The sequence below is a fragment of the Somniosus microcephalus genome, chromosome 5 (genome assembly GCF_052327205.1).
Source record: "Somniosus microcephalus isolate GS21.2 chromosome 5, FLI_Smic_1.0, whole genome shotgun sequence".
In the NCBI taxonomy this organism is placed as follows: domain Eukaryota; kingdom Metazoa; phylum Chordata; class Chondrichthyes; order Squaliformes; family Somniosidae; genus Somniosus; species Somniosus microcephalus.
The window spans coordinates 98,224,269-98,237,627 of NC_140991.1; the positions used below are offsets into that span (position 1 = coordinate 98,224,269).

Below are 13,359 nucleotides of genomic sequence, written 5' to 3' on the forward strand. Positions count from 1 at the left end.
ATTCATATTCACTATATGAAATTTTAAAATGTTCTGATTCTTTAAACCATTTTGCAATAATGTAATTATTACCTGAATTAATTGATCAGTTATAAATTGTACTTTTCATAGTTTACGTGTTGTTCACTTTTTGTTATAGTTCAAAATTTGCACATCAAGAATTCTTTTGATAGCAAACCTTTTAAGCACCACAGTTTTAATATAATAATTCTGATTTTGAACAACAGTATAGGTTTATTATTATATTTACATAATATTCTATTATTTGCCACCAAGCCTGAAAAACATTAATTATTAGAGGTCAGTGATCCATGATCTAACATCTTCAGCTGCAAAACTGGGTAGCTTTCCAAAATAAACCTACTTGTGCCACTTTGAGGCTCAAATAGGTATGACCTAAAATCTACAATACGGGTAAAGCATTGCTTACTTTTTTCCAGTATTGTGTTATCTGTATTGTCATGAACTTGTCTCTTCTCTTTTAATACGCTGTAGATTTTACACCAAAATCTACATTGTACTTGGCGTTACAGAATATTAGCAAATACTTTTGAGAAAAATAATAGGTTCCTCTCAGTAACCAGTTGTTTTGTTATTTTCTAGTTTTAACTCCTTATTTTATTAGTGCATGCATATTGTGATCATTTTTTGCCCAGGAAGAAATATACAGGAAATTAATGTTCAGCTTCAGCTACAATAGTTTTAATCAAATTTAGGGAATGTGAATTGTGTACGCGTTGAAACATGATTATGTTGTTCAAATTACTCTTTGCAAGTAGGTCATGCCTGTCAAATTGTTCTGCAGCGCTTTTCCAGTAGAGACCCGAGGTGAAGCACCCAAAACAATCTGTTCATTTTGGATGATGTTTGCAAGCAAGTCATGTTTCCTGTGGTGAGCAATATGCCAGATAGTGCAGAATGGAACAGAAGAATAATAAACCAGATTTTGATTAAGGGGAATACTTCTGCTCAGGCAAGGTGGTATTTAGCTCCATAACTGGGTAGGGGAATACATTAATTTATGGAAGAAAACAGGAAGCAAACAGACTGTTGTTCATCAAGCAGGCTAGAATGAATGGGTGAGTACAAAACTACTAAAGCTCAGCTGCACGAGCCTAACATCTGGTGGCAATTGCGGTTTTGCTGAATTGAGGTTTTTAGGATTTTGAAAGGAATTGAAAGGGTAGAGAGATACTTTTTCCGCTGGTGGGGGGAGTCTAGGACAAGGGGACATAACCTTAAAATCAGAGCCAGGCCATTCAGGAGAGAAGTTATGAATCACTTCTTCATGCAAAGGGTGGTAGAAGTGTGGAACTCTCTCCCACAAAAAGCAGATGATGCTAGCTCAATTAATCATTATAAATCTGAGATCGATAGATTTTTGCTAGCCAAAGGTCTAAAGGGATATGGAACCAAGGTGGGTGGATGGAGTTAGGATAAAAAGCAGCCATGATCTCATTGAATGATGGGACAGGCTCGAGGGGCTGAATGGACTACTCCTGTTCCTATGTTCTTATAGCACCAATAACATGGATTTGTTTGTATATATTTAACATGGCCTGCAATAATTTAAATTATTCTAGCAATTTGTGTCTGCATTGTATAAGGAAATAACTTAGAAGTACTTATTTGTAGCATATTATTGAAGTGGAGATAAAACAATAACCTCACAGATTAGAGTGCAGGTAAATTCAGGAGGCTTTGCTCTCAGTGCAGAGCCTCATTCGATGTCACTGCAGATCTGAGATAGGACTATGACACTAAAGCCTGATCTATACTCCTGGGCAGTGAGGGTCTGCATGGGAACAGCCTCATGGAATTTACCTTCATACTCGTTCAAAACTAGTGAACTTTCTATTTGTTGCTCATAGTAAGGAGGTAGGTATTCTGTTTTTAAATATCAGGAGCATTATGCCATGTAAAGCACCATTTTTATTCTGCTGCTGAGGTAGAGTTGTGTCACTTTAAGGCTGCAAGGTTTAATTACTGCAAATAGGAAAATCCCCGAGGTCAATTACAAGCTAATTCTTTTTAGGCAGATCATGAGGACAGTTGGAGGGTTTCTCAGCAGATCAGCAGAAGGTTGTAAATCCTTGGCTCCATCCCAAGATCAGAAAACAACTTGCTACCTTTCTTTTTTTTAACTGTAACAAAGCATGATGTTTGGAGTGTGACAAACTCAAAAAACATTTACTGATACTGAAGCCGACATCCCCATTCTGTTCACAGTATGATCCTGATGCCCGCCGGCCGCTGCCGCCGCCCCCCCCCCCCCCTTTATAATTTCAACTCACTTCAATCTTTCACCTTTGGCCGCCTACACTTCTAATCAAGCTTCACACAAACTTCAAGAACAGGATCTCGCCTTCATCCTGGATACACTTCAATCCCCACTGAGAACTGACTTCAATAACTTTTGGCCTTAGCTCTTGCTCCTGACCTCCCCGTCAGATGCTCTACTCTCAATTCACTGCTTTTCATTCTATTTTGGAGCTATTTAACTTAGACAAGTTAATGGAGGCGGTGATGTTTGTGAAATTAAGGAGAGGAAACAAGGAGAAAAACCTTTTCAAACTATACAAATTGCTACTTGTTAGGGAAAAACACTAATGCTAATTTTGACCCAATGTACAGTGAGCGTGTGGACAGACAAGGAAACAAATAGAGACAATAAAAATAAGAGAGATAATTAAAGGCTAGAAATTGCAGTCGGAGCCGTACCTCCGGAGTACGCCTCCGACCCGCGAAATAATTACCAAAGGACCTCCTGGCGCTCAGGCTGCAAAAAGTTGCGGTCTCAGGCCTCCAGGCGGAGGGCAGCGTGGATCCCAGGGACACAGGCGGGTCGGAAGCATACCTGGGATCATGTGGGCCCAGTCCTCCAATCAATAAGTAGAATTCCATTTGAATCGTTTACGAAGGGAATCCCCTAATCTAATAATCATACAATGTAAAGAATCGGAATTTTATTCATAAGTACCTTCCCTGCACCAACCTTAATAAAAATTAAATTTTTTGATAATTTTATACATCATTAAAACTGTAATCTGGGCCATGAACTCATTTAATACTGTATGTGTCTAATTTAGGAGATGAAAATGTTTAACTTAAGCCTTAGATAACCCCTTACGCTGATGTAAACAGGCCCTTGCATCAACCGTAAGACTTACGTGGGCAATTTCGGGCCAGTGGCTGGGCAAAGAGCCCAACTCTGCGCCAGCGATTGCTTTGTTGGGGCCCCCACGGATGGCCTGTCGGCGTACGTTGACAAGCCGCAAGTTCCGGATTTCATGTGTGCGCAAACGCCTGCAGAAATCCGGAACTTGCGGGGCATTTCAAAGGGAACATGACAGCGTACTCTGAGAGTACGCCATCACAGACACCGCGATTTCAGGGCCCATCAAAAGGAGGAGGATAAAGTAAAGTTAAAATTACTAAATCCAGAGCTTGAAACTGTCAGTCCAACATAGAGACATGTTCTAAGCTAGGAAACACTTGTAATTAGATTTCAAAGTGGAAGCAAACAAGTGTTGTGAATAGGCTCCTTTCTTAAGTCTGCAGCAGGACAGTGCACCCCACATTATTGGGGAGATTATGCTGGGTCTGCGCCCAGACACACTGGATTGCCTGGACATAGTGTAGGAGTCTGTGCACTCCTAACAAAAACACTGTGAACTAAACTGGTAGTTAACAAACTTAGTTTAATGCACTGAAAGTATTACAAAACAAAAACGCAGGAGAAACTCCAAACACTAGCTCTCTCCACGAGGACTAACTGGAAACGCCCCTCAACCCTGACGTCATCACGTTTCCCGCCGTTGGGAACGTCACGTGACCCACGTGATGACATCATCGCGTCAGATCGCGATTTTATCGATCCCGCGCTGTTTAAACAGGGCAAACATTAAACGGTAACAATAATGATTAAAGACAATTGTACAAGTTACTGTGAGAGTCTCTTTGGTGGCTTTGCCACATACGCCCCCCCAGAATTGTCTTTAATGAGGAAAGTCAATCGCCGAGGAGGTCGGACAAGCCTGTTTGACCGACTCCTAAATTCCCGGAGAGGAAAACGCTGAGCAGGTGGCGAGCTGGCAGGTAGCACGGTGCGGTTAGGCGTAGCGGCGGCCGGCCCCGGTGCGGAGGCTGCGCCAGTTCGACCAGCTGCTCGAGGTCCAGGTGCGCAGGTTTGAGGCGATCAACAGAGATGTGATCAGGCTTGCCCCCGACGTCGATCACGAAACTCTTGTCCCCGGTCTGTAGAACCTGGAACGGACCTGCATAAGGAGGTGCGAGCGGGGTACGATGGCCGTCTTGGCGCACAAAGACGAACTTGGCCTTTGACAGCTCCCCAGGGATGTTGGAAGAAGGCAAACCGTGCTGCGAGGTCAGAAACGGGTGGAAACACTGAGCCGCGTCCCGATGGGCCTCTCGCTGACTGGCTGCAGACCACGGCCGCGTAGGGGACGGCAGGAACTCGCCCGGAACTCGAAGTGGCTGACCGTAAACCATTTCCACGGCCGACGACTGTAGATCCTCCTTCGGCGCCGTGCACAGTCCTAGCATCACCCACGGCAGTTTATCGACCCATGCTGCATCCAGAAGGCTGGCTACAGACGGCCAAAGAGTTGCCACGTGCTCCATGAGGACAGCACAAATGTAACTACTGAGTTCCTCCTCAGACGCCACCAGACCTTGCAGGACGCTTGGCACACACTTGACTGGAGAAAATGTCATTGTATTTATAAATGGATTGCTAGCTAAACAGACGCCATTAGGTCTACATAAGAAACAGGAGCAACAGTAGGCCATACGGCCCCTCGAGCCTACTCCGCCATTCAATAAGATCATGGCTGATCATCGACCTCAACTCCACTTTCCCGCCCGATCTCTATATCCCTCGATTTCCCCTAGAGTCCAAAAATCTCAGCCTTGAATATACTAAAAGACTCAGCATTCACAGCCCTCTGTGGCAGAGAATTCCAAAGATTCGCAACCCTCTAAGTGAAGAAATTCCTCCTCATCTCAGCCTTACATGGCCTACCACCTATCCTGAGACTATGCCCCCTAGTTCTAGACACTCTAGCCAGGGGAAACAACCTCTCAGCATCTACCCTGTCAATCAACTTCAGAATCTTGTATGTTTCAATGAGATCACCTCTCATTCTTCTAAACTCCAGAGTATAGGCCCATTCTACACAATCTCTCATCATAGGACAGTCCTCTCATCCCAAGAATCAATCTAGTGAACCTTCATTGCACCACCTCCAAGGCAAGTATATCCTTCCTTAGATAAGGAGACCAAAAACTGTGCACAGTACTCCAGGTGTGGTCTCATCAAGGCCCTGTACAATTGTAGCAAGACTTCCTTACTCTTATACTCCAACCCCCAATAAAGGCCAACGTGCCATTTGTCTTCCTTATTGCTTGCTGCACCTGCATGCTAGCTTTCTGTGTTTCTTGCACAAGGACACCCAAATCTCTCTGAACACCAGCGTTTAAAAGTTTCTCACTATTTAAAAAATATTCCGTTTTTCTATTCTTCCTACCAAAGTGAATAACCTCACATTTTCCTACATTATACTCCATCTGCCACCTTACTGCCCACTCGCTTAATGTATCTATATCCCTTTGCAGACTCTGTTCTCCTCACAGCTTACTGTCCCACCTAGCTTCGTATCGTCAGCAAACTTGGATACATTACACTCGGTCCCTTCATCTAGGTCATTAATATAGATTGTAAATAGCTGAGGCCTCAGCACTGATCCTTGCGACACCCCACCAGTTACAGCCTGCCAACCTGAAAAAGATCTGTTTATCCCTGCTCTCTGTTTTCTGTCCGTTAACCAATCCTCTATCCATGCTACTATATTACCCCCAACCCCATGAGCCCTTATCTTGTGTAATAATAACCTTTTATGTGACACCTTATCCAATGCCTTTTGGAAATCTATATATACACTACATCCACTGGTTCCCCTTTATCTACCCTGCTAGTTACATCCTCAAAACACTCTAATAAATTTATCAAACACGATTTCCCTTTCATAAAACAATGTTGACTCTGACTAATCATGTTATGATTGTCTAAGTGCCCTGATACCACTTCCTTAACAATGGATTCCAGCATTTTCCCACTGACTGATGTCAGGCTAACTGGCCTGTAATGCCTGTTTTTTCTCTCCCTCCTTTCTTGAATAGCGGTGTTACATATGCTACCTTCCCATCTGCTGGGACCATTTTAGAATCAACATAATTTTGGAAGATCAAAACCAATGCATCCACTATCTCTTCAGCCACCTCTTTTAGAACCCTAGGATGTAGGCCGTCAGGCCCAGGGGATTTATCGGCTTTTAGTCCCATTATTTTTTCTAGTACTTTTTCTCTACTTATATTAATTACGCTAAGTTCCTCACCCTCATTAGACCCTTGGTTCCCCACCGTTTCGGTATGCTTTTTGTGTCTTCTACTGTGAAGACAGATACAAAATATTTGTTTAACGTTTCTGCCATTTCCTTATTCCCCATAATAATTTCTCCAGTCTCAGCCTCTAAGGGACCAATGTTTACTTTTGCTATTCTTATGCTTTTTACATATTTGTAGAAGCTCTTACAATCTGCTTTTATATTTCTTGCTAGTTTTCTCTCATATTCTATTTTTTCCCTTTTCATCAATTTTTTGGTCATCCTTTGCTGGTTTCTGAAACTCTCCCAATCCTCAGGCTTACTACTATTCTTCGCAACATTACAAGCTTCTTCTTTCAATCTAATGCCATCCTTAACTTCTTTAGTTAGCCACGGATGGATCACTTTTCCCGTGGAGTTTTTGTTTCTCAATGGAATGTATTTTTGTGGAGAATTATGAAATATTTCTTTAAATGCTAGCCACTGCTTATCTACTGCCATACCTTTTAATCTATTTTTCCAATCTACCTTAGCCAACTCGCCCCTCATACCTCTGTAATTGACTTTATTTAAGTTTAAGGGGGAAAAATTCAGTATTGCCCCATTTCGGGCGCCATTATCGGTCGTGCGCAAAGTTTAACGCCTGGCGCTAATTATTGCCTCCGACAGCAAACTTGGCTTTTATCGCCCCTGGAGGTGATTGGAGTGCTAAATCAGGCGCTTCACATCTGTCTTAAGGCGCAAAGGCCAAGGAGCGAGGCGCTACCTCAGAGCGCTGGCGAATCTCATGTGATGTCAGTCAGCAATGGAACACAGACACACTGGCACCGGCCAATTATTAAAGGGGAGTTCTGATGAATGGTCATTGACCTGAAACATTAACTCTGTTTCTCTCTTCACAGATGCTGCTTGACCTGCTGAGTTTCTCCAGCATTTTCTGTTTTTACCTTAAAGGGGAGGGTTGATCTTGCTCTCCATCCACATCCTGCTCATTGCAGCCTTGAATCTAGGCCTGGAGAGACCTGTACATCAAATCTGCTGGAAAGAACAATGGAGAGACCCAGGGAAAGAGCTCAGAGTGCAGCCCATACAGTCTCTTCTAAATAGATACAAGGGCAAATCAAAATGAACCTGCAAAGTGCTGCTCAGTATGCAAAACTCCTTCACACAGTGTTGAATCTCTCCAGAAGTCTCTCACTCTCTCTCAGAATGCGTGGTGCAAAAATGTCACCAACAAAAAAAGGCAGGAAGCGGTCGCCTTTAAATAGCGCTCCCCCAGTCCGTTCCTGACTGCAAAACGCTCCCCTCAACCTGTCGTTGCTAGCGGCAGCCGGTAAGGCAGGGGGCGCCACTCAATATCCGGTCCGGGGCGCTACTGGGGCGTTGCGCACTCGACTGACATCACGCTCTGCCAGCGCAGGAGATTGTGGCGGTAGTGTTTAGCGCCGCTGCAAAATATCTAGTTAATTTCGTGAGCGGCGCAAACATCGCCGCGCCCGGGCACTAGTTGCTTTGCGCCTCATTAGCGCCCTCTTAAGGCGCTAACGGGAGGCGCAAACAACTGAATTTTTCCCCCTAAGACTCTAGTTTCGGACTGAGGCAAGTCACTCTCAAACTTAACGTGAAATTCTATCATATTATGATCACTCTACCCCAGAGGATCCTTTACTATGAGATTCCTAATTAACCCTGTCTGTACCCAAGGCTCCACGGCAGAGGAAGGATACAATCTGGCCCCCTAGCCCATGGGTTCCTGCTGCTCCTCTGCTTCCATCAGCTACTGCTGCTCACTCGTACTCCGTGATTCACCCAGTATACCCTCTTCAAACTGACTAGCTAAATCACCTGAGCTAGTGTTTGCAATAGATGTAGTGAGCACCTCCAAATAAATTGGGGTAGAAATTCAGTATTGCCCCGTTTGGGGCGTAAGTATCGGCCGGGCGCGAAATTTTGCGCCCGGCGCAAATTATCGCCACCTACTGGTAAATTGGCCTGCTTCGCCCCAGGAGGTGCTTGGAGCGCTAAAACAGGCGCTGCACGACTGTCTTAAGGCACTAAGCCGGAGAAGTGAGGCGCTACCACTGAGGGCAGGCGCAGCGCAGGTGCGGCCAGTTAGCGATTGCACGCAGACACGCTGGCGCCGGTCAGCTCTTAAAGGGGAGGGTCGATCTTGGCTTGCAGCCACACCCTGCTCATCGGAGCCCTGATTCTCGGCCTGGACAGACCTGCTGCCACATTGTTACGCCTAGGACCATGGAGAGGGCCAGGGAGCGAGCGCAGCGGTTCAGCGAGGGGGCCTTGCAGGTTCTGGTTGGCGCGGTGGAGCGCAGGCAATCTATCCTGTTCCCAGACAGTGGCAGGAGGCCGCTGCCCAACGACTATCGCAAAGCTTGGAGGGAGGTGGCTCACAGAGTGACCTCCAGCAGCATGGTGCCTAGGACCCTTGTGCAATGCAGGAAGAAGTTCAACGACCTCACTCGGGTCATCAGGGTGAGTGCCCTTTTCAGAATCCTCTTCATCCCTGCATGTCGACCTCACTTTATGGCCAAATGGTCCTGAAAGCCCCAATGCCCAGCCCTCATCCAACACCTATGGCCCTTTCAGGAAACTCACACGCACATTCAGCACTTTACACACTAAGGGCTATTCCACCATGGGAGGCAGTGCAGCCAAGATCAGGGCTTCACACTGTACTCAGAGCCCGTCCTTGCTCTTGCAGGGCAAGCTGGCCCATAACAGGAGGCAGCAGCAACGGACCGGGGGAGGCCGGCCTCACCTTCAAGCCCTCACCGATCTGGAGCAGCGAGTCCAGCGAATTATGGCAGGCCGGATGATTGGCCCCGTCGCCACAGGAGATGCCGACCCCGTTCTGGACAGCAATGGTAAGGTCATCACCTTTTTGACCTCTCTCCTTCCACTTGTGCCTCACACCAGCATCCTTTGCCACTATCGAACCAATACAGTAGATTGCAGCACTCATGCCTCCCTCGCTGCCACCCTGTCCTCACGCTAATGCCACTCTTGTACCTCCCTGCTTTCAGATGCTGATTCGCCAGGTGAGGAGGCGGGCCCTCAAGCTGCCACTGTGAGTGACTCTGAAGGCGACGACGAGGAGGAAGCCGGACCATCAGTGCCACCCTCAGCCGAGGCAGCCCATGGCCATAATGGGGACACGTCTTCCCTGGAGGGGAGCAGGGGGAAATGGTCTGAGGAGGGTGAAGCTCCAGGGCCTAGCGGGCTGCAGCAACGCGGGGGGTGGGGGGCGTAGGGAAGCTCGGCGGCCTTCTCCCCAGAGGGAGAGTCTGGCCTAGAGTCCTGCTACAGTGAGCGCAGAAGAGGTGCGGCTCCTCGCTGAAATGAGCACCCAGGCGGAGCACAGGCACACTGAGCACATGGCTGCAGTGGCAAGGATGCCCGAATCCATTGAGTCACTGGCAAGGATTGTCCAGGATGTCGGCGCAGCACAGGCAAGGATTGTCCAGGACGCCGGCGCAGCACAGGCAAGGAGTCTCCAGGACTTCGGCGCAGCACAAGCGGCTGCCACGCAAGTGCTTAGTGCTGCAATGCAGTCAGTGGCTGGTCTGATGCAGACGCAGATTGAGGCCACACGAGCACTGACTGCTGCCACCCTCGCTGGATCGGGCACGAATCGCCGGGGCCCTCGCCGCGCCGCAGCAGGCCAGCAGTCTGTGCTTCAGCAGATTGCTCCGCATGCTGCAGTGCTGCCCCGTGGGTGTGCCAGTGTGTCGTCCGAACAGGGAGTTGCTGTCCTCTCTCAGGATGCCAGCATTCCTGCTGCCAACACTGTCACTTCTCCACTGCAGCTGCCACCACCTGTAGGACAGACTGCTGCCACCTATGCAGAGTTGGAGCAGTCAGCAGCCGGGCCCTCCAGGCCCAGAGCTGGTCCAGGCCGTCCCTCAAGGGCATCTGCAGTCTCAGTTTCTGACACTCAGCAGCCTTCCCCCAGCCTTGCTGCAGCCACTGGGGTCCCATTGCGGAGGAGCTGCAGGGTGGGAAGGGGCGAATCTTGCAAGCGAAGCAGATCACTCTCGAAGGGCAAAAAGTAGGAGGTGTGGCAAAATGTTGTTAAATATTTTATTGAAGGCCGAGGATCCTGGTCATTTTTTGGTTACGGTTTTGTTCATTGTCTCCATGTGAGAGCCAGTTATGTGAGTGACAGCTTTTTTGGGGGTTTCTCTCTATTAGTTTGTCATGCGGGAAGGGCACACAGTTTGTTAAATAAAGAAGTGTCTTTATTCAGAATGTGCATGTTTGCTCTTTGAACTATTTGTTGCCTTGACCGGCTTAGGGGTTGCGGCACGGTTCCATTCATGTTCTTTGAATGGCAGAAGCCATTCCCTCAGAGGGGGCCTAGAACTGACTTGCTATAAACCGCTGACTGACGGCCCTTGCACTTCATGCCTCCCTCCCGTCTTGGTGCTGCTGCTCCTCCTCCTCCTCCTCCTCCTCTTCTGCTGGTGCTCCAATGTCGGGTGGCAGTGGCTGAGTCCTGAGGATTGCCAGGTTATGCAGCATGCAGCACACAACAACGAAATGGGAGACTCGCTCAGGTGAGTACTGAAGGGCTCCTCCGGAATGGTCCAGACAGCGGAACCGTTGCTTGAGCACACCGATTGTGTGCTCAATGATGTTCCTGGTCGCTTGATGGCTCTCATTGTATCCTTCTTCAGCAGGGGTGCTGGGCGAACGGAGCGGGGTCATCAGCCAGGTGCACAGAGGATAGCCCTTGTCCTCGAGAAGCCAGCCTCCTGGGTGAGCCGGGGCCTCGAAAAGGTCTGCCACAGAAGTCTGGCGCAGGATGAAGGCATCGTGGCTGCTGCCTGGATAGCGGGCATTGACAGCGAGTATCAGCTGTCTGTGGTCACAGACCAACTGGACGTTCAACGAATGGAACCCCTTCCGGTTGCGGTAATCCTCGGCATTCTCTTGCGGCGCCCGCAAAGCCACATGCGTGCAGTCACTGGCGCCCTGGACCATGGGGAAGCCCGCTATTCTTGCAAATCCCATTGCGCGCTCTTGCTGCTTGTCCGTGGTCATGGGGAAGGAGATGTACTGACGTCTCCTTTTAAAGAGGGCATTCGTGACTTGACGGATGCAGCAATGCACCGCGAACTGGGAGATATTGGCAATGTCCCCAGTAGCGGATTGAAAGGAGCCGGTGGCATAGAAGTTGAGAGCCACTGTGACCTTCACTGCCACCGACAGAGACGTCCTGCTCCTCAGTTGAAGCTGCAGATCTGGCTGAAGCAGGTGGCAGAGCTCAGTGGCCACCTCCTTGTTGAATCGCAGCCTCCGACAACACTGCTCCTCAGACATAGTGAGGTATGAGAACTGTTGGCGGAATACCCTGGGACGGTAAGGTCTCCTGTGCAGACGCTTGTTGGCCCTCCTCCGTCTGGCCATGATTGGCACTCTCTCTCTGTGTCTCTGTGCCCTCTCAATGTAATGGAGAAGCCCAATGTTCCCACCCATTGCAGCCCCCATAGTATGTGGCCACTCAAGATTATGCCGGTGAGAAAGCAAACCAACTACAAAGTTCTGGTCAGAAGCCAAAAGTACCTCAGCGAGCGCTGACTCAATGCAGAAAGCTCTGTCCCTTTGTCTCTCTGCAAATCTCTCTCTCTCTCACAGAAGGAGTGGTCCAAAAATGGCTACCACAAAGAAGCCAGGAAGAGCCCCCTTTAAATAGCGCCCCCACAGCCCCACAGCGACTGGGAACCGTTCCAGTCAACCAGTCGCTGGGAGCGACAGGCGGAAAGGAGGGGGGCGCCACTGAAGTTCCAGTTCGGGGCGCCCCAAGGGCGTTGCACCATGAAATGACGCCAGGATCTGCACGCGCAGCTGAGCGGGCGTTGCGGTTTAGCGCCGCCGCAAAATGTCCGCTCAATTTCGCGAGAGGCGCAGGTCTCGCCGCGCCCGGGTGCTCGCTGGCTCGCGCCCCACTTATCGCCCTCTTAAGGTGCTAACGGGTGGCGCAACCAACTGAATTTCTCCCCCATTGTGCCTTTCTTCAGTCATTTTCCTTGTGTGCTAATTCCTGCAGGCTTCATTACCTGGGTCAGAATAAACTGGCAACTAAATGTGAAGATCAACTAAGTGACAACTGCTTTTTTCATAAACATAGAGAGTGTGGAGCCTAGAGAAAAGTTAACTCTGTTTATAGAAACTGCTGTCAGGGACCAGCCTGGAAGTTGAACTCTTAGCGAGAGGGTTTGTGTACAGGAACAAGGATGTCTTACTGCAATTATACAGGGCCTTGGTGAGACCACACCTTGAGTATTGTATGCAGTTTTGGTCGCCTTATCTGAGAAAGGATGTTCTTGCCATGGAAGGAGTTCAGCGAAGATTCACCAGGCTGATACCTGGGATGGCAGGAATGACGTATGAGGAGAGGTTGGGTCGATTGGGCTGTACTCGCTGGAGTTTAGAAGAATGAGAGGGAATCTCATTGAGACTTATAAAATCCTGACAGGACTGGACAGACTAGATGCAGGAAGGATGTTCCCAATGGTCGGGGAGTCCAGAACCAGGGGTCACAGTCTAAGGATAAGGGGTAGGCCATTTAGGACAGAAATGAGGAGGAATTTCTTCACCCAGAGGGTGGTGAACCTGTGGAATTCTCTACCACAGAAGGCAGTAGAGGCCAATTCATTAAATATATTCAAGAAGGAGTTGGATATATTTCTTAAGGCTAAAGGGATCAAGGGGTATGGGGAGAAAGCAGGGACCGGGTACTGAATTTGGATGATCAGCCATGATCGCATTGAATGGCAGAGCAGGCTCGAGGGGCCGAATGGCCTACTCCTGCTCCTATCTTCTATGTTTCTATGATCCACGTTCATTACCGAGTTTTCAGGCTTTGTCAAGTTTGCATTTGTGCAGATGTGAAAATCACTTCTTGCTGGCTCAGCAAAGTGCCGCTCCATTTGTG

The 13,359-nt window shown here is 48.3% G+C and overlaps 1 protein-coding gene across 4 annotated transcripts in view; it reads right to left on the reverse strand.

The window, feature by feature from the left end:
• The window catches only part of plcl2 (phospholipase C like 2), a 410,033-nt gene that overhangs the window by 277,185 nt on the left and 119,489 nt on the right, over nucleotides 1-13,359 (reverse strand). The gene's annotated exons all lie outside the window — the stretch shown is intronic.